This window comes from Sus scrofa, chromosome 1 (genome assembly GCF_054392235.1).
Source record: "Sus scrofa isolate SSC_HxYL_T2T_F1_AM1 chromosome 1, Sscrofa_HxYL_maternal_Yorkshire_Landrace_v2.0, whole genome shotgun sequence".
In the NCBI taxonomy this organism is placed as follows: Eukaryota; Metazoa; Chordata; class Mammalia; order Artiodactyla; family Suidae; genus Sus; species Sus scrofa.
Genome location: NC_139383.1, coordinates 127,204,944 through 127,226,564, shown reverse-complemented (window position 1 = coordinate 127,226,564; position 21,621 = coordinate 127,204,944). Strand labels below are relative to the sequence as shown.

General features: G+C 37.0%; 1 protein-coding gene across 1 annotated transcript in view; it reads left to right on the top strand.

Moving 5' to 3' along the window:
- Positions 1-21,621, top strand: part of LOC110261071 (uncharacterized) — an 856,894-nt gene that overhangs the window by 789,990 nt on the left and 45,283 nt on the right. The window contains exon 22 of the mRNA XM_084969796.1: positions 15,054-15,132. The gene's annotated coding sequence lies outside the window, so the exon portion shown is untranslated. The remainder of the gene's footprint in view (positions 1-15,053; positions 15,133-21,621) is intronic.

The following is a 21,621-nucleotide window of genomic DNA, read 5'->3' as shown; positions in this document are numbered from 1 at the left end:
CACTGTAGTGCATTGGGTTAAGGATCTCACTGCAGTGGCACTGGTCACTGTGGAGGCGTGGGTTCAGTCCCCAGCGCAAGGGGTTAAGAATCTGGCATTGCTACAGCTGTGGCACAGGTGAAGGCTGTGGCTCTGATTTTTTTTTTTTTTAGGACCACATCCATGGCATATAAAAGTTCCCAGGCTAGGGATCAAATCCGAGCTGTAGCTGCCAGCCTATGCCACAGCCACAGCAATGCAGGATCCTGGCCCCGACTGTGAACTACCCCACAGCTCATGGCAACGCTAGATCCTTAACCCACTGAGCAAGGCTAGGGATCGAACCCATGGATACTAGTCAGGTTCATTACCACTGAGCCAAAATAGGAACTCCCTCGGATTTCATCTCTGGCCCAGGAACTTCCATATGCTTCAGGTGTGGCCAAAAAAAATTAAAAAATAAAATGGAGTGCAGAAGAGAATCCAGAAACAAATCAACCAGAAAACACCTCTGGGCTGCCAGAATAGGTGCTGCTGTCCATGCTGATGTCCAAATGTTTTTCTTTATAGCCTCATCTCCACAAATGACCATTAGAAGAGATGTGTGATAAATTTGCATTTTATTACTGAACCACTCGCCCACACAGCCAATCTACTGACCCTGGATTGTGGGGAAGAAAAGTGCAATGTTTATTACAGGTATCAGACAAGCATTCTGGATGGCTAATGCGCAAAAGATCTGAATTCTGATGGTTTTCTGGGAAAGGTTTTAAAAGACAAGTTGAGGGAGGGTGTTGCCTGGTATTTGTCAGCCCGTGGACATTCTTTGGATTGGTTGGTGGTGGGGTAATCTGGATTCAACATCTTTGACTTTAGGGTTCTAAAAAATCTGTGTCTATGTGCTTGTGGTCACCATGCAGTTAACTTCTTCCACCTGGTAGAGGTTTCAGTATCTGCAAAACAGCTCAAAGGACATGGCTCAGAATATTATCTGTAGCCTGTAGCTCTTGAGGAGGAACTAAAGATCCTTGTCTTTTTTTTTTCTTTTTAGGCTGCCCTGAGGCATAGCCCCAGGCCAGGGATCAGATTCAAGCCTCAGTTGTGATCTACACCACAGCTGTGGCAAAGCTGGATTCTTTAACCCATTGGGTCGAGCCATGAATCAAACCTGCATCCTGGCGCTGCAGAGATTCCACCGATCCCATTGTGCCACAGTGGGAACTCCAGTCCTTGACTTTTAATGGCTAAACTGTTATTATTTTGTCTTGCTTAACTGTTTTCCTTTGTTTCTGCATTTTCACACTTCCCTGATTAAATTTATTCTTTGGAACTCTGGGATGGCCTCAGTGGCTAAAGTGTTTCTACAAATAAGAGGCAGGCGGAAGACACAGAGGTGGGACAGGCACAGGGTGCCGGTCCCAAGAAGGCTCCAGAGGGTCCTGTTCAGTCACACATTTTGCTCCGCGTCAGGAAGTTTCCCTCCTTTCTCGGTTCTAGGGATCTCACTTTAATAGCCTCTGGGCTTGAAGAAGAATTTGTCCCTCCCCAGCTGATAGGATGGGCCACTCCGCTCACTCCATTTGATATAGGGTGAAGTGACTCCCACTATATGTAATCCACTCCATCATAGGAAATAGTGAGGACACCTGAAGACACATCCTCGGCCCTTCTGACCTGAAGGAATAAGGATATCTCTGACATCTTTTAAAGATTTTCCATTGTTGGGAGTTCCCCTCATGACTCAGTGGTTAATGAATCCAACTAGGAACCATGAGGTTGCAGGTTCGATCCCTGGTCTTGCTCAGTGGGTTAAGGATCCAGCGTTGCCATGAGCTGTGGTGTAGGTCATAGACGTGGCTCAGATCCCGAGTTGCTGTGGCTCTGGTGTAGGCTGGCAGCTATAGCTCTAATTAGACCCCTAGCCTGGGAACCTCCATGTGCCACGGGAGCGGCCCTAGAAAAGGCAAAAAGAAAAAAAGAAGAAAAAAAAAAAAGATTTTCCATTGTCCACTTGTCTCTTTGTCCCTTTTCCATCTCCCTAACTGGGGAAGGGAGGGCCTGTTCTGTGTTTTTTAAGAACAGATTGATTCCTATTTAATCAATCTGTTCTTAAAAAACTAAAGAACTTCTGGGATAATGAAAAATAGAGAAAAAAAATGTTTAGAAGTGTCTTAGAAATGCCTACTAAGGCATTTATATTAGTGACTCTTTATATTGGCGACTGTATAACATTTATTTAAGTTCAGCATCTATTTTTTATGTTGCAGCCTTAGAGCCTGAATTAATCAAGATTAATGAGCTGGCTCTGCAAATAATGAGCAGTGTCTGAAGGACTGTGGTGTAGGTTCTCCGTGAATCCCATTCAAATTCAATTTCTGTAATAATCTGTCCCTTGAAATGAATGACACAAATCCCAAGAAAGGCAACTTATATTTCTGGCTCAACAACTAAGGGGATAGGCAGGCCCTTTGTGGACTCCTTAAAGACAGTGAAATGGCCATTATATTCAGATTTTCAACAGGCTTCTGGACTCTTAACAGATCTAGCTTGAAACCTACTACTACCAGTTGTCAGTGCATGAGGCATAATTTCTGTAAGTCTCAGTTTTTCTTATTTATAACATGGTAATAATGATTGACACCCTCTTAGACCTTGACAAGAGAGGTTGGGGCTCTGGGTGCCAACCTACGCTCTTTTCTGAGTATGCCGCTTGACTGGTGTAAAGAGTTAGCAGGATGAGGGAGATGTGCTCGTCCAGAGCCTGCAACTCCCAGGCTCCACCCCACAGACTAGCTCTAAACATCTAGGACCCTAAAATGTTACATCCATAGGTGTCTGAATTTGCTCTCAGGGCCTGCCTGAGGTTGACAGGAAGGGGCTGTTTGAAGAATGGGAGGGTATGAAGAGAGTTTGTATGTTCTACCTGAAGGCAGACTATAAAGGTGCATTTCAGGGATCTTGTGAAGTGCAGGTGGAGTCTGAGGTAAGAAAAGAAGAGGGGTGCACCTGGAGCAGGTACCCTAGGTATTCGTGGGTATCTTGAGACAGCCACACTCCTTGGGGAACACCAAGGAATGAGAGAACTTGAAATTTAAGCCTGGAATTCCAGGTAGTTGTGATGTACATTTTTCAAGGTGTATGTTGGCAGTGGGGAGTTGGGGGGAAATGGTATATATGTCATTGAGTAGATTGTTAGCTTGACTTACTATTGTGGTTTTTTGTTTCTTTATTTGTTTGTTTTTTGCATTTTTAGGGTCACACCCATGGCATATGGGAGTTCCCAGGCTAGGGGTTGAATCGGATCTGCAGCCACCGGCCTACGCCACAGCCACAGCAACACCAGATCCGAGCTGTGGCTGCAACCTACACCACGGCTGATGGCAACACCGGATCCTTAACCCTTTGATCCCTCCCTGGACCAGGGATCGAACCCACATCACTATGGATAGTAGTCGGGTTCTTTCTGCTGAGCCGCAATGGGAACTCCTGACTTATTAATGTTTTTCAAGATTATTTGTAATGTGAGATAATTGCAGAATCACACACTGATATAAGAATGTAAAATGATCTCTTGTAAATTTTGCCTAGTTTTTCATCTATGGTAACATTTTGCAAAGCTAAAGCTTTGTAATATCGCAACTGAGATATTGATAGGTACGGTCCAAAGATCCTATTCCCATTTTCCCAGTTTAACTTACAATCATTGGTATGTATGTTTGTATTAAATTCTATACATTTTATCACCTGGGTATTTGCAGTCAAGACATTAAGCAAGGATTCCTTGTGAATTTATTGCTTTTAAACACATAGATATATAGAACATTCTAGCAAATGAGAAGGAGTAGGATTAAAATTAAATGTTTGGTCTAGGCTAAATTTAAAGTAATACATCAGAAATGGCCGACACTTCTGAAAGGAAAAACACTTCATGAAACAAAATGCTTGTATTATCTCAGCGATTTCATTGGGAGAGGTTTTCCTGCCACCTGCATTTAGAGATGGGGATTGTGGGAAGGCAGTACTTGAACCTGCTGCCCTTTCTCAATAGACTGTTTCTCTGTCCTTTATTGCTCACAACTACACATCCATATGTCATTTGCTCCTTTTGTTCTTTATTGCTTAATACTCTACATCTGTGAACACAGGCAAGCTGACCCTGAGGCAATCCTCGTATTTTAGTAGAGCTTTGGGCTTCCTAGGAGCCCTGATTTTCACAGTTTGTATAAAGATTGAGGGCCATCCCACTATCTTATTAGGAACCTATAAACATCTCAGGTTTACACTCTACCCTGGATACAGACTTTTAGGGCAACCAGGCCAACTTATGTTCTACTGTGGCATTTAACAAGGCGGAACGGACTTTTATTACCTGGCAATAGGAGGAATTACTGATGCCTGTGAAAAAGGAGAGAGCATGATGGGCACAGGAGACAAAAGGTAAGACCCTCATGGAACATAATCTAATGAGGAGATTGCAGTAGGTTGCCGTCACGATCCAGGTCTGGAACGGTTCCACCACTGACCTCCCTGCAGCTCGTCCCCCATGTCTGTGGTCCACTCTGACGTGGTTGCCAGGAGCTTCTGTTCTCTTCACCAGATTTGGCCTGTTGGCTAGCTGAAAGGCTAGCTCACTCTTTAAGCTCTTCTTTTCCAGTCTTTTGACTATGTCTCTGCCTCTTCAGTAGTTGCTTGACTCCTAGCAGGAGCCAAGACCTAATCTGGGAATGAAGCCAGGATCCAGGGCAGTCAAAAGGCAAAAATTGGGCTGTGAAAATAAACCTAGTTCTTCCTCAGGGACTCTGGGATGTTAGCAATGTTATGAAGGCAAACCACCTGTTTATTTTATGGCCTATATTATATATATAATTAGACAAATGATTAGAATGCCAGAATTAATGCAACTGTGAACATATGTTGTAGGAAGTTTCTAAGGACTCAATTTGGGTAGAAAAATTACATAGGAAGGAGTAGGGGGAAACAGAGGGTACTTCTCTTTGCAGCTTGAGTATTATTAAAGCATATTGAGAGGGAAATTTAATTTGTTTCAGTCAGAAATCTCTTGTGTTGCTTTAATTTTTTAAATACAGAAACATTACTGATAAAATCATTTTATTATACAGAGAAAAATCACTAGTAACATTTTGGCTTAGTTGTTTTTACCTATATATTTACCATAAGTTATACTTATAAGAATTTTAAAGTAGTATGTGATAATTATAAAAAATGTGGAAAATCAAAAACAGAAAGAAAATTAAATCTATAGTTCTCCTATCCATAACACTGTTGACATTTTGGTGTATATTGTTCTAAAATGTGTGTGTATATTTGTGTGTGCCATTTGTTAAAATATATGCAATATATACTTTAACAAAATTGAGTTATACAGCTTATTTTATCTGCCTTTTCTACTTAATGATGTATTTCCACATTTTTCCATATTCTTATAAACATGATTTTAATGAGTAAATAGTATTCCATCACACAAATGTGCCATAATTGACTTAATGGTTTTCTTATTTTGAATATTTAAGTGGTTTCCAGTTTGTCATTGTAGAATAGGAGGTGGCAGGAGTTCAGCATTTCTGCAATCAGTATCAGATGGACTTGCTAAAAATGACTCTTCATTCTGTCTGTTGCTTCCAGCTCCTGCTGTTTCTGGAGACTTGCTATGCCAACCATCTTTCCTTTTTTCATTAAGGGCCTGGATCTTATTGTATGATGGTAGATCTAAGAGTATGGCTGCGGCAAGGCCAGACAAACATGAATTTAAATCTTAAACCTACCATTTCCCAGCTTTCAAAGACTTGAGTTATCTGATATTTAAAATACCATTATTTTAAGGATTAAATGAGGCAGTGTTTCTAAATTTATGTAGCTATTTAGCTTATAGTGGTATTACCATGTATTGGTTTTGCTTTGAAATTTATTTATTGATCATTTTGATGTGGCAGGCATTGTGTTAAGGTGCTAAAGTTACAAAAATGGGAAAAATAAGGACAGACCTGGTCTTGTGGCAGTTACAGTTCAGCATTATAGAAACTCATCAAGCAATCAAGTTTTTAAAAAATCAGAATTGCAGCTATACCCAGTGCTAGGAAGGAGAGAGACCTGTGCAGTGTGCATAGGGGATTTGAAGTAGCCTCAGAGGGGCTCTCAGGCTCTTGTGTGTGTTCTGTAAAAGGGCTGATTTCTTGGTGTCCACCAGAAAACACTCCTCTAGCTGTAAGTTTTCTTTTTTCTTTTTCTTTTTTTTTTTTTTTTTAAGGACTGCAAGTGTGGCATAAGTAAGTTCCTGGGCTAGGGCTCAAGTTGGAGCTTCAGTTCCTGGCCTGCACCACAGTTCACCACAATGCTGAGCGAGGCCAGGGATCAAACCCGCATCTTCATGGGTACTAGGTCAGGTTTGTTTCCATTGAGTCACAAGGAAAACTTCTCTAAGATTTTTTTTCTCTCCCAAATGAACAGAAAGTGTATGAATGTGATTTTGCAATGATAGGCTGCAGACTGGGACTAGCAGGAAATATCTTTAACTTTTTCCTGCCCACTGTGCATGGCCTTTGATCATCTTGCTTCCTGACAGCATCTATATACTCATAGCCTTTTGCACATGTCCCCAGGATGGACTGTTGTAATGTGTTTCTTTGCCTGGGTGCCTGTTGTCTCCTACCTTCTTTGTTCTGCCACCCTGGCAATCTTTATGTTACCAGAGCTTAGCAGGGTACCTGGCATACAGTTAGTTCTCACAACATGGATGGCAGGTTGACTTAGAAGCCAATATTTTTCACGACAGAACAGACACACCTGCCCAGGAGGATATAGGGAAGAAGAAAGGAGTTTCTGGTTCCCACATACACCAGCACTCTAAGACAATTTCGTGTGAAAAGCAGTGGAAGGAAATTTTCAAGGGGCAGCTTCCAGAAAGGGTTCAGTGAAAAAGAGGTGGGAACGGGTCTTTCCAGACAAGGAGACATGATATACTACACAAGTAAGAAAGGATGAGCAACATTGTCTGCAATAGAAGTATTAGGTATGGCTGTGCCTCGAGCAGGGAGAAGCTGGGGAAAGACTGTTAGGTGGATAAATAGGAAATGACACTGGGAAAGTAGTTGGAGCTGGGTTGTGAAATGTCTTCTGTCATCTGCATTAGGAACAAATTAGAAACACACACACACACAAGCTAGAGAAGAGCAGAGGACTTAAAAAATACAATTTAAATACTGCTAATGATCTGACAGCACAGAAAAATAACACAGAGCAAGACAAATACTCCCAGCTGTGATCAGCATCCTTAAGGATCTTGAATTTCATGAACCATTTAGAAGCTAAAACCTCCTGGATCTGATATCCTTGCTCCTGACCTTGCAATCACAGAGTCAATATCAACTTCAGTGCCTGAAGTTAAAGGGAGTTTAGACCAGGGAAATATGGCATCTCATTTTTTTTTTATTTTTGGTTTTCATATTTTTATTTCAAAATATATAAACAATAATATTTGTTTACAAATAAAATCATTTTTATCAAATATCTTCATACACAGGTTAGAAAGTTTATTTGTATAAAATTTCAAATTTATGCAAGGAAATAAATGTTACTGGAATAAATATGTTTAATATGTTTTGCTTGCATTCTGTTATCTATAGATTACATGTAGGTTTTATGTGAATATATCCATATATATAGAACTGTGGTTCTCAAAAACTCACTTCATTACTTCCCATCCTAATTCCTAGAAACACATTTAGGGGAATTCTTGTCTAATTCTTGTCTGTTTTATGAGGATTCAGAATTCCAGACCTCACCCAGAACAAATTAGACTAACCAGTGGACAATCATATAGATTTTTCTAGCCAACATTCTGTTTTGGTGCCAAGCCTGGTACAATAGGTGTGTAAATCAGAATCCAAGAAAACAGATGTCTCACTCAAATTACGATAATTTGAAGAGTCTTTATTTGCAAAGGATTAAATACAAAAGCTTAAGGGAATAAAGGTCATATAAGATTTTATAAGAGCTGAGTAACCCTTTTCATTCCCAGCTTGGCATATCACTGTCTCTTTGGAAAAATTAGATGCAGTGTACCTGTTTGCATACATCACTTATTTTATGTACAGTTAAAATGAATCCAGAATGGGAAAATAAAAGACTAAAGAAAATATACCATAGCAATCAGAGTGTGTTGAAACCAAATCATGGATTTTAATTCAGTATACATTGCCTTATCTGAGAACACAGGTACAGAGAAAAGTAGCAAGTACATTCTCCATCTACTAGACACCCTCTGTCTGCTGCTGGAGCACACCAATGACATTTTCATTCTCCACTTCCACCTTTTGCAGGTGTGTCTGTTTATTGATTGGCTGCCCAACAAATCAGGAGCTGATGTGCCTTACTGAAAAGCCTTGTTTTTCCGCAATATATTTTCATTAGTTTACTAAGTGGTATAAATATCTTAATTTTAAACTGCGCTATAGTGCCTGCCCTGCCACTTCCAGTTAACTTGATGCTTGTTCTCAGTCCTGACTCTATCTATGCATGGGCTGTTTCTTGGCGAAGTTGAATGCTGGAGTAGTTTTAGCTGCCATTTTACAAGAGAGGTGCCAGACAGCACAAACTAGCCCACAGATGGCATTTGGAGACAGCAGGAAAGGGAGAGGACAGTCTTCCTTCTGAAAGTTTGGATGTTTTACTTTTGTATTTACATGTTTAATATAACTGGAATTGGTTTTTGTGTATAGTGTGAGGTAGGGATCCAGATTTACTTTTTTCATATGGAATTCCCTGCCCCATCATCACTGAGTAGTTCACCCTTTCTCCACTGATATGCAATACCATCTTTGTTAGAGATAACATCATGATATGTTTCGGTCAGATTCTGAGCTCTCAATTATGTACTATTGGTCTGCTTTATTTTTAAAAAAATCTGTGTATAACATTTAAATCAGTGAATTACTACCAACTCTCTAAATTGGCTTAATAAATCTTGCTCTTTTTTGAGTAATGATCCTTCTTTTAATAATCAATTTTTTGGAATTTTTTTGTTTTGTTTTTTTGTTTTGTTTTTTTGGTGTTCTATAAAGATTTTTGAATTAGCTTATCACTTACCATGAAAAAATTTTGGTAGGATTTTTTATTGGAATTACATAAATTTATAGATCAATTTGGGGAGGATCAATATCTATAAATATTACCTTCCTATCTATAAGCAGAATATATTTACCCATTGTTTGTCTTTTTAATACTTCACTAAAGTTTTATAATTTTTCCATGCAGTTGTCACACATGTTCATTGATTGATTCATTTTATTTTTTTCTGGAAGACTTACTTTTCAAATCCAGCATATTTGCTAGCATCCGTGTCTCATTCATTCTTGATTTTAAAGAAATCTTTTTTTAAATCATTACTTGTGATGTTTAGTGTAGGTTTTTGTAGATAGGTTTTTATCAGGTTAAGTTCTTGTCTAAATTTAATTTTTACTTTGAATAGATGTTAGATTTTATTGACTGCTTTAACTTATTTCTTGACATGACTATATTATTTTTCTTCAAACTTAATATGGAAATTTATACTAATTGATTTTATATGTTAAATCATTCCAACATCTCTAGGATTTAAATAGCAATTTATTTCACTCCAGAGTTTCACTCCACTACACACTTACATCTCTCAATGAAATGAACTCTTGTTCCTTTTAACTGAGTCTTGAGAGCTCTAACCACAGCTTTGGCAATAAAAATATGCATTTTTCCTGCTTTAAAAAGTATCCTGGGAGGATTTTCTTATTCTGCACTCATTACACATCCTCTTTCTCAAGACATTTTTATTAAGCACAAATCTTAAGGCAACCAATGGACATTAAAGGAGTCAGTTAAAAAATAAGTTAGCTAGGAACCAATATTTGAAAATATAACCTTCCAAATGCAATTTTTAAAAGTTTATAGTACATGTGATAAATGGGCACTTCCCACAAGATGCCCTAGGAATAGGAGGTTTATGATTTTGGTGTGGGAAAAATTGTTTTCTTAATAAGATCTGTGGTCTTATTTAGTAGAAACGAATACTGGGAGATTGTCAGGACTCTTATGTGGATCTGCACTTCTTGCCAGAGATAGTAAATAAAATTGTTGCTGCAGCTAATTTATTTTCAGGAAAAAATTTGCATCTCCACCTTTCAGAGATATTGTTGCCATTGCGTTGTTTTGCACAGAGGGTGCTTCTTCTTACCTGTGGACCACAGCATGAGCTGAGTAGGGATAATTTGAGGAAGATTTTTATATATGTTAAAACCAGAGCAAGGACATAAAGCTGTTTATTAAGATACTGACTCTGTGACCAACTTAGTGTCTTTTTCAGTTTTGAAGCACATTGTAATAATCTGATCATGAGATCATGAGTGAGAATTGAGAACAAGATGAATATATTGATGACATACTTGCATAAATTGAAGCTTTCGGTAAAGTGCTTTTCTTTCATTCTGAAAAATGAAGTAGAATCTTTCATTCCTATTGAGCAGGAGAATTGGAAGCATTGTATAGCGGAAAGAATATTGACTTAAAAGTGGAAAATAGAAATGAAAGTCCAATCCTGCTTTTTACTAGGTGACTGAATTTAATCTCCCTGAATTTTAGTTTATACTTCATAAAATATGAATAATTTGTTATTGAGAAGATTAAAAAATATTTTTAAGGTATCTTCATTGAATTAATTTTCTGGCCAACATAGCACCCTGATTTACCTTTGGGGACACTAATCTCCTCGATCTTCAATCCATGGTGTTCATTAAGTCAGCAGTTTTCTCAGAACTTGACTGAGATTGTGACTGAGAGCTTGTGACCCCAGTTATAGTAAATGATTCTGGATAGACTTGAGACACATGGCAGGCTGTTGAGAATCCTTCTTGAGACTTATGTTGAATATATTGAGAGATGTATACTCTCTTTCAGGTATGGGTGCTTAGCTGGTAAGATATAAGCCCAAGTTGATTACCAGTTGGGGATATTTAGCCTGAAAATGAAGTCAAAGCACAGATAAACTGAGCTGAGAAAAAGATGTGGCATACTTCAACAACTCAAACACAACAACATCCCTTAACTTTTAAAAAATTATGTGAGCCACTATATTGCTCTTCAGTTAGGTTTTTGAAACTGAAAAAAACCTGAATAATCATCAATATATTCATATATATTTTAAATTAAAACTTGCTAAACAACTAGAATTTTGCTCATAACTAGAATGGTCAAAGATCAGCCATCTCTGACTTTGATGTTATGTGCTCTTTAAATGTTTCTCAGTTGAATTTTGTGTTGCCATTTTAATAATTGTATGAGCAATATATTGGCGTCAGTTATTTGATAAATATAATTGACCTTTAAGGGTCGATTGTCTCTTTTTCATTTTTTTTTGCTTCTTTGCTTGTATTTATTTATTTTACAGTAAGTAACACAACAAGGAGACTAGTGATACTGTTCACAGAGAGATCCATGGATGAGAATTGGACCAACATTAGAAGCCTCATCACAATATATTACATGTATTTAGAGAAAGAAGAGTCCATGAAGGAGAAGGAAATGAAGCCAAAGTGGATGGCTTCACAGAGTCAAGGGAATAAATGAAATACTTAATGAATGTATTAAAGTTCTGCATATTTGAGTGCAACACAGAGGCCCAATACAATGGGGTCTGAAATCAGCATTTCAGATTTTTCCTTGAGATCAGAATTTAGGAGTCTGTGAGTGACTAGTGAGAGCACTTCCATGAGATTTGTTGAGAGGCTTTATTTCAGTGAAATGAGAAGTTGGAAGATTTTTTAAAAAATTGGAATTGAAAAGTAGAGATAACTCATTGAAGAATCATGGATAAGAGAAGAAAAGAAATCTGATGAAAATAGGGGTAGAACATATGATCAGGGAGAGTTTAAAATATTTTCAGAATGGAAAACCCCTTGAATATTGATATGCAAAGAAAAAGCATAAGCCACTTTAAAGGAAATGTAATGCATAAAATGGGGACTTGATAAAGTTAGCCCCCAGCTAAGAGAAAAATAAGCAAATGCCAGAGTGTAACTGTTTTGCCCTTGAACTGGAAAGATGCCATTTCTAGAGTTAGAAGAAAGAAGGCAAAAGTATGTCTCTGTGCACAATTATGTTGACTGGGAATCAGAAAGCTGGAGATGATTACCACTGTTAATATAAATTTTCTGAGTGAAGTAGGAGGCAAGGTTATACATGAGACAAGGACATTTGGCCACGATAAAAGAGAAGCAGAGCTGAATGTTTGTTAAAGGTGGCAGGCAAGACAGATTTTATTAAGGCTACTGCTTTAGGGAAGAGACTTCAGTGTAAACTGAGTTCGTCTTTGCTGAAACAAAAGGGACATCTTTTAAATGCTGCGGTATGCAAAAGGAATATACAAGGATGTTGATCAATGTGGTTAGGCCAGCCTTAGTTGCTATCTCTTACCTATGGAAGCTATTACCTTTGCACAAAAATTGGAGGACAAAGGAACTGTCTCTATGATTACATTTTAAAGGGGTGTCTCCCATGTTCTTGAGAGAGTCATTCCTTGGTTGTAGAAGATATATCTGAAAGGGATAGAGAAAAGTTTTACAATTATGAATTTTCTAAAGTAAATTCTCTGAGAAAAAGGAGATAAGCTCAGAATGAGGTTTTGACTGGAATGATTAGCAAATTCTTTTGTTAGCATTGATCTTTATGAGGCAGACATTTTAACGGAGATAGACTCACTAACTTAGGAACATTGCTTTGAGTTGATAGAAATCTTTATTAGAGTTTAGCCAAGAAGAGAATGTTTGTCACCACATTAGTATTTGACTTTCTCAAGATCCTTCTGATTTGGATGATACAGGTGCATCTGGTGATGAAGCAGCAAGACTGATATATAGACTGAAGTTTAAGCAATCTCAGAGGAAGATGTCTAAACTGATTGTATAAAAATTGGTGGCAAAATGTTCAGTTTAGAGCAATGGAAAACTGAAACAGAAAAATAGGTAAAAAGTACAAAACTACACAACTAGAATCATAAAAGAAGGGACTATGGAGCAGAGCTAGAAGTTAGGGACAACCCTCTCGCCTAAAGCCTTCAACCAAGATGGAGTTGGTTTTTAATACCAGAGTGTATTATTTCATCATGCACTTAATGTTTTAGTCATTCACAAGATTATCGAATGCCTATTATATGCCAAGCACTTGTCTGAGGTGAAAGCTTAATATAGTAGTTGTAACTATTTATTAATATTGTGCTGTATATATTTGTGCTTAATATAGCTGACAGTAAATAGTATGCGATTCAGTTCACGAGAAGCTGACATTCTGATAGTAATATTTTTATTTCCCATAATGTCCTCATATCTTTTAGGTATTGTTAATAAAGCATATTTAAAGGAGTAGATCCAACTGAACATTGATTTGTAAGCATCTTTCCTTTATTGGGCATAATCTTTATACTGAAATGATTTTATTGGATCTTTGCTTTGTGATGAGGTTTAGAACACATAACTAATGAATTCCTGAGAATTGTGTGTTTGGGCTGTTGTAACAAAATACCACTGATTCTGTGCCTTATGGAAAATAGAAATTTATTTCTCACAGTTCTCGGGCCTGGGGTGTCCAAAATCAAAGTGTTGGGTGATTCAGGATCTGATGATGGCTAGCTTTCTGGCTCATAGATGGCAGTCTTTTCATTGTGCCCTCACTTGGCTGAAGAACAAGGAATCTCTCTGGAATCCCATTTATAAGGGCACTAATTCCATTCAAGACCTAATCACACCTCAAAGGCCCCATGTCCTAACCCCATAACCTTGGGGGTTAGCATTTCATCGTATGAAATTTTGCTCCTTCATGTGTCTACTTATTTTTGGTTGGATGCTGGATTGTTTATTTATAACTGACATACATGTATTAGTTTCATGTTTGCAATATAATGATTTAATTGTTATATATATTATAAAACAATCACTACAATAAATCTGGTTAGCATCTGACACCATACATAGTTAGGATTTTTTATCTTCCTATGTAAACTTTTAAGACCTACAGATATTTAAAATTTAATGTTACAGAATCCTAGATTTTATTGTTTTCCTGTCAAGAGTGCTGGAATTTGTTTTGGCAGATAACAAGTTTATCTCATGTATCAGTTTGATCATTTTGAAGCTTGTATTAAAGTCCCTGTGGTGTGAGCATAAAATAGCCTTTACTTTAGCCCCACTTCCAATGTCTGGCCTTTTGTAGTTTCTAATTAATACACAGTGTTCTCTGGGGCTGTTTATTCTCTCTGCTGGGAACTTGAATAAGTCCAGACCCTATGTGAGCTCTGGGAATTTATCATTTACAGTTTTCTGCAATTGTTCTTTCTCTAGAAGTTTTCCCTAGTTCGGCCCCATGGGATTTCAACATACATAAGCACCAATTGCTATTCAGCCACAGAGTTATGTTTACCCTTAAATAAATTTATAGTACTTTTTCTATGCATAGCAATTTTTCTCTCAGGTACTCTGCCTTGGAAATTTTAGCCGTCCTAAAATCTGAACTCTTTCTCTAAATTCTTTTTGGGTCATTCATTTTTGTTCTGCTGTCTGGAAATTGCAGGTAGAAAAAAGGTAGAAAGTATGGACATTATAAGCTTTACCTCATTTATTTCTCTCTGGTATCATAGCCCTGCATTATCTGCAGGCCAATATCTGAAAATAGGTTGTTTTTTTCCTATAATTTTCTAGTTTTCTATGTGTTTATGGCAATTTCTTGTATTGCTTCATGACTGAAAGTGGTAATGAACTACCTGGTTTTGTCTTTTGTTTCTTTGCTTTTGGTAACTAATGGTGAAATAGAGAAAAGGGTATTTATATGTCTGAGTAAATTATTAAAGAACTCATTGGAACTTTATAAAGAACAGTATTAGGAACTGATTTGTCCTACAAGCACATAAAGGAAAGGTAAGAATACCTGATTCAGATGAACATACATACAAACACATCCAAGGCTCACAAACCTTGATTTTTGCCTTTATGCAATGACTTGGCTTATGCCTTTAACTCTGAGATGTATGTGTGTTTTGCTAGGAACTATTTGCCTGGAGTCATCTACAAAGAATTTATTCCCCATCAAGGTCATTTATCGGGATATTTTAATCATGACAACGTAAGTTTTTATTATTCCACGTAATCTTGAATTTTACATGGGAACCTTTAAACTAAGAAACACCTTTGAATTCTAAATGACATACTTTGATGTTACTTTTATAGTCACTGAAATAGGCAGTGTTAAGAGGAATTTGAACTAGTTTACATTAAAAATGAGCTATTTCTGGGAGTTCCCATCGTGGCTCAGTGGGTTATGAACCCAACTAGTGTCCATGAGGATGGGGTTCGATCCCTGGCCTCACTCAGTGGGTTAAGGATCCGGCATTGCTTTGAGCTGTGGTGTAGGTCACAGACCTGGCTGGAGTCCAGCGTTTGCTGTGGCTGTGATGTAGGCTAGCAGCTGCAGCTCCAATTTGACCCCTAGCCTGGGGAAGAAAAAAAAAAAAAAGAAAGAGCTGTTTCTATTTTACTCCCTTGAGGGGCCAAGAGGACAGAGAACTAGCATAGAAGAATAAAAGAGGAAGCTAAAATGGAGGAAATGTAGCAGGGTGGGAGGCTAGATCCCAGGTTATCCATTTGCTAAATTTGAGAATTAGTAATGAGAAGAAGGAGAAGGAAGGAAAAAACAAGAAAATTTAAGGAAGGAGAAGGTATTTGAGAAAAGGTACTGCCTAATAATAATTTTTATGTGTTTCTGTGATGTAAATAGTTCTAATATCATTAGTAGAATTTGATAGACACAAAAATAAAGGAGTGAATGAATTTTTTAGAAGTTAAGGAAAACTATTGATTTCCACATTTGTATTGGCACCAGACAAACAAAATATAACATGTATGAGATGGAAGGGCTCCTCTAAACTGAGTTAACACTGGGGGGAGAAGCTTGAAGTCAGATTTGCAAACACAAACACCTGGGAATTTTCAAAAATGTGAGAGAAGGTGTTAAACTTTTTAAGTTTCATAGAAGAGAGATCTAGCAAAATACTATTGTAGGTCTATTGAGCAGAATGACCCTAAATGACCTCTCTGTTAACCCCAGGCTCTGTACTGCCTTGCACCAGTGAGACTCTCAGAGTCACTGAGCATCTATTATTAATCTACTGCTGCTGGCAAAGGCAGTCTGCTGGGGGAGAGTTATGCAGATAAAAGATTCTATTTCTTCCTCATATTTTGGCAGAGGATTAGGAGGAAAATGATGTGAAAAAATGAAATGATTTAATATAAATATATATAAACTAGTTTTTGGGGGTGACACTTGCATTATCAGGCAGAAAGTACAGTGGTGAGCTGGTGTGAAGATTTTCTTCAATATTGCTTAAAATATTAAATGCAGAGTTATTTTTAAAACAACTTAGTCACCTAGAATTTATTGCACTCCCAAAGGCAGTTCATAAATTAAGATTTATACTTAACATGCTGCTTTCTTAATTTGGAACATGTTAGTATAAGAAAATGACACATTATCTTGGGGCTTCTAATTTAGCTCTTGCAGAAATGGTATTTTTATGCTCACATGAATGTTCTATGTCATATTTTAATTTTTTATTTAAAAGATGTACATAATCTTTTGGTATGTACATCTGTAATATTGGTGGTTAGATAGACATAAGCGTGGGCAATATATTATCTAGTATTCTGTCAGTTGGAGCTCTATTTTATAGCATATTTATGCACCATGAACTAAAGCTAATGTAAAACACTGTAAGACTTTGGTATGCATTTTTTATTTGCCTAGGAATATTATTAAATTATACTTGGTTTTATTTTAGTATTGTGACATGACATGAAAATTTATAATTATTAATGATGAGAATAACTCACAGTTGTATATTGAACATTGTCTCATTTTTTCCCTTATAATGAGATTTGGAAACAGGCTCAGAAAAATAATGCTGATCTGTAGCCTAATGGCTAACACACTGCCTCTTAAATTTTATAAGTTTAAATATGCATAGAATTCATATTCATGATGTATTTCAAAAGAATTGATACATTGGTTGGAATAAGTGCCCAGCAGGACTCAATCATAGTTGCATGATTCAAACTACAATTTTATGCTATGGATAGAGTTTATTTGAGATTGAAATATTAAGAAGTTCTTATATGCATTTAGAAATATATCTGAGTAATGATGTTTAACATTTTAAGTTTGCTAAATTTAAATACTGAAAAGTATTAAGTTTAATTTTTTTCCTCACTTGAATGCTATAAATGAACATGTACTACTCACAGAACAATAAAGCTAGTTACCATGCATTCATCAAAGCCATTGAAGAACACTATAAAAGAAAATAAGATGAAAAAGAACCCTATATAGTCTTTATAATATTTTGATGTTATTGTAAAAAGTTGAATATTTAAAAATTAATAAAGTTGTGTGCCATTTAGGAAATAATTTGTACATTTATTGGTTGCATGTGCCAGATGAGTTGATTGTTTTTAGTCCAAAGTTATCATATCACCCTGTCTGCCTCACGAAATCAAATTCCAAACACAAATAGATGTTCTGAGCCAGTGATTTCCAGATTTTTAAATTTCACAGACTGGTGAAACTAAGAAGGAAGCAAATGAAGAAGTTGGCCCAGGTTTGTTGATCTTTCCTATTGACAGTGAGAGCATTAAACAAAATGAAACAAAATTTGCAATTATCAGTATTTTATAAAAGACAGCATATATAATCCTCCCCCCCCCCAAAGAAAAAGAAAAAGGGAAGGTTATATCTCATACTGGAGAAGTCTTTGAGAGGAACAGTTTATAAAAGAAATTATCTTTCTCATATTTATTTTTCATTTGTCATGTTTTTTGTTTGTTTTGGTTTTTTTTTTGTCTTTTGTCTTTTCAGGGCTGCAACCTTGGCATATGGAGGTTCCCAGGCTAGGGGTCTAATCGGAGCTGTTGATGCCGGCCTACACCAGAGCCACAGCAATGCCAGATCCGACATGCATCTGTGACCTCCACGGTTGACGGCAACACCGGGTCCCCAACCCACTGAGCAAGGCCAGGGATCAAACCTGCAACCTCATGGTTCCTAGTCAGGTAGGTTTCCGCTGTGCCACGACGGGAACTGCTCATTTGTCATGCTTTGAACTTTGAATCTTGTGTTCAGAAAACATCATCTAAATGGGTATATCCAGAGAATACAGTTCTCGGCTGTTACCCAGTCCCTGTTTTTATCTCCCTGGCCAGAGTCTTGGCTTCATACCTCATTTCTGATACCTGTTTGTGATATCTTTCTGTTGCATAATCCTTTTGATTCCACTCCTGAATTTGGTGACCTAGGTTTTATATAAAAGTTTGGGGTTATGCACATGCCCTTGGCTTTGTCATTCTCTGTTCTTCAGGGTGAAAAAAAATCCCTGTGCTACCCTCTTGCTCCTTGAAATCTCTACCTTAGCTATTATAGCCTCAACTTTAATTAAAAATTCAGATGTGTTTTTCCCCACCTGAGTCAACTTTTGGTTCTGCTAGTTATATCAGCACTGTTCGTATTCTCTTCCTAAATATTAATGCTTCCTTGTTCTCCATGACATTTTAAGAAAGAGTATGTTTTGTTCTATTGTATAATATACTTTTCTAGTTAAGTTTTGAAGATGTGTGGGGTTAAGTTACTGAGGTAAGCCTCACGTAATGATTCACAAAATTTCAAAATTAAAGAAGTGTATTTTGAAGGTCCTCCAGCAGGTAGCTTAGAGTTAAAGGGAACTTTAGAGGCCATTGTTCCACTATTCAACTTACAGTGCTCAGTGATAACATCTGAATTAAATGGCCATCCAACCTCTCTTTGGATACTCTGGCCAGGGAAGTCCGCGCCACAGAGGAATGTGTATCATCATTGGAAATTTCTCTCTTAGAATGACCTGATGTCTATAAGTCTCTAGCTTTTTCTAATAATAGCTCTTTGATGATTTGAAGATAGCTGTTTAATCTTCCAGGAGTCTTTGCTTCTCTAAGTTAATTACTCCTAGTCCCTCAACCATTTGCTTTTCATGTGACATTTTTCAGATCTTTAATCTTTCGGACTTAATTTTCCTAAATATGTCAACTATTTTGACAGCATTCTGATTCTCATTGACTCCCAAAACTAGATATAGTACTCCTGGGGAAAAAAAAAGTCTGACAAAGCAGAGAATTGGTAGGATATTTCTTTTGGGTCATCTGGACAATGTATTCCTATTAATAGAGTATAAGACCACATTCAACTCTTGAAGGTGTTCGCATGAATTTTTGTGATTAACTAAAATCCCTAGATTTAATCTTTGCTGCTGAAACAGATTCTTTCTTGTACATTTGAATTTCTGAACCAAAATTTGAGGCTTCAGATTTATCTTTATTAAAATTTACCTTGTCAGTACATTTTTGCATTCACAATAAGATGAAAATGTGTCACATTATAGCATTATATCATTTCGAGTTTTAATTTTATTATTTATAACATTATATATTTTTCTCCATTTCCTATTATTTATACATTCAGCTTAGTTTTAAAAATAGACCTGTGTCAGTGATAAACATTAAAATAAATCTGTTCAAGGACTCTGTATTTGAGACCTCCCATCAAGTTTACCCTTTTTCATTAATTCATATTATTTGGGTATAGTTGTCTAAAAGTCATGAATCCAATTAAGTATATTTTATTTTTCAGGCCATGCTTTTATACAAGGATATAATTGGAGACTTTATTGCTTATAGTCTAAAAGGTAATGGTATCCAAATAGCCATCTCAAACATAAAATGATCTGGTTCAATAATTTTTGCATACATTATTTTTGTTTCCTATACTTTTATTATTGGACATTTTTTCTATTATAATTAAAATAAAACATCTTATGAAAAATGTACTTTTATTTTGGGTTCTCTAGAAAGCAGAGCCTGAGGCAATGAAATGTTGCTGCCTAAAGAGATGCAAACATACTCTTGGTAAGACAGGGGAAAAAGGAGAAGAGAGGCAGAGAAAGACATTAAACACAGTGACCTGGAGACAGACCCAGTTTTGCTTACTGGGCATGTTTACTTGGCATTTGGCACTTTCCTTGAGGATTATAAAAGGGAATCACACCTCAGAGTAGTCTATGGAAAGAGTCTGTGATCTCCTGCATTGCATTTGTCAAGATTCACCCACACTGACTCCCCATATTCTCGCCAGTGCAGCTGTCTTGTCCTTCCAACTTAGTTCTCATTTGGTTTATCTACACCAGCAGGTATATGGTTAGGAGGCATCAAATCTCAAACTTGGAATTAAACCAGATGTATTAGTCTGCCCAGACTGCTATGAAAAAATACCATCAATTAGGTGGCTTGAAGAACAGAAATTTATTTTTCACAGTTCTGGAGGCTGGGAAGTCCAGAAGAGTTGGGTTCTGGTGAGAGATCTCTTTATAGATTGCAGATGTCTACTTTCTTGCTGTGTCTTCACATGGCAGAGAGAGAGAGGAGAGAAGAGAGAGAGGGAGGGAGAGGAGGGGAGTAAGAGAGCACTCTTTTGATAAGGGGAATAATCCTATCATGAAGGGTCCACCTTCATGACCTCATCTATACTTAATTATCTCTCAAAGGCCCCATCTCCAGTTATTATCAAAGTGGGGCTTAGAGTTTGAATATATAAATTTGGGTGAGAGGAGGCAAAATTCATTTTAGGGCATCCACACCTGCCCACCACCCAAGTTCTTGTTCTCTCATGCAGAATACATTCATTCCATTCCAACAGCCCCCAATTTTTCATTCTTTTCTTTTTTTCATTAAAGTATAGTTCATTAACAATGTTATGCTAATCTCTGCTGTACAACAAAGTGATTTAGTTTTGTATTTGTATTTTTTTTTTTTTGTATTCCTTGTTGTTATGTTTTTTTCCTGGGAATTGGATACAGTTCCCTGTGTTATAGATTAGGAGTTCATTTTTTGTCCATTCTAAATATTAAAGTTTTCGTCTGCTAACCCCAAACTTCTGGTCTATCTCTTTCCCTCCCCTCTCCCCCTTGGCAACCACAATTCTGTTCTCTATGTCTATAAGTTTGTTTCTATTTTGTAGGTAAGTTCACTTGTGCCATATTTTAGATTCCATATGTAAGTGATATCGTATTTGTCTTTTTCTTTCTGACTTCACTTAGTATGGTAATCCCTAGTTTCATCCATGTTGCTGCAAATGGCAAAATTTAATTCTTTTTTATGGCTGAGTAGTATGCCCTTCTATATATGTACCACATCTTCTTAATCTGTTCATCAGTTTATGGACATTTAGGTTGTTTCCAAGGCTTGGGTATTACGAATAATGTTTCATTGAACATTGTGGGGTAAGTATCCCTTTGAATCATTGTTTTGTCTGAGTACATGCCCAGGAGTGGGATTGCTAGATGATATGATAATTCTATTTTTAGTTTTCTGAGGAACTTCCATACTGCTTTCCATAGTGGTTGCACTAACTTAAATTCCCATCAGCAGCATAGGAGGGTTCCCTTTTCTCCACACCCTCTCCAGTATTTATAATTTGTAGACTTTTTGATGATAGCCATTCTGGTGTGAGGTGTGAAGTTTTGTTTTGTTTTGTTTTGTT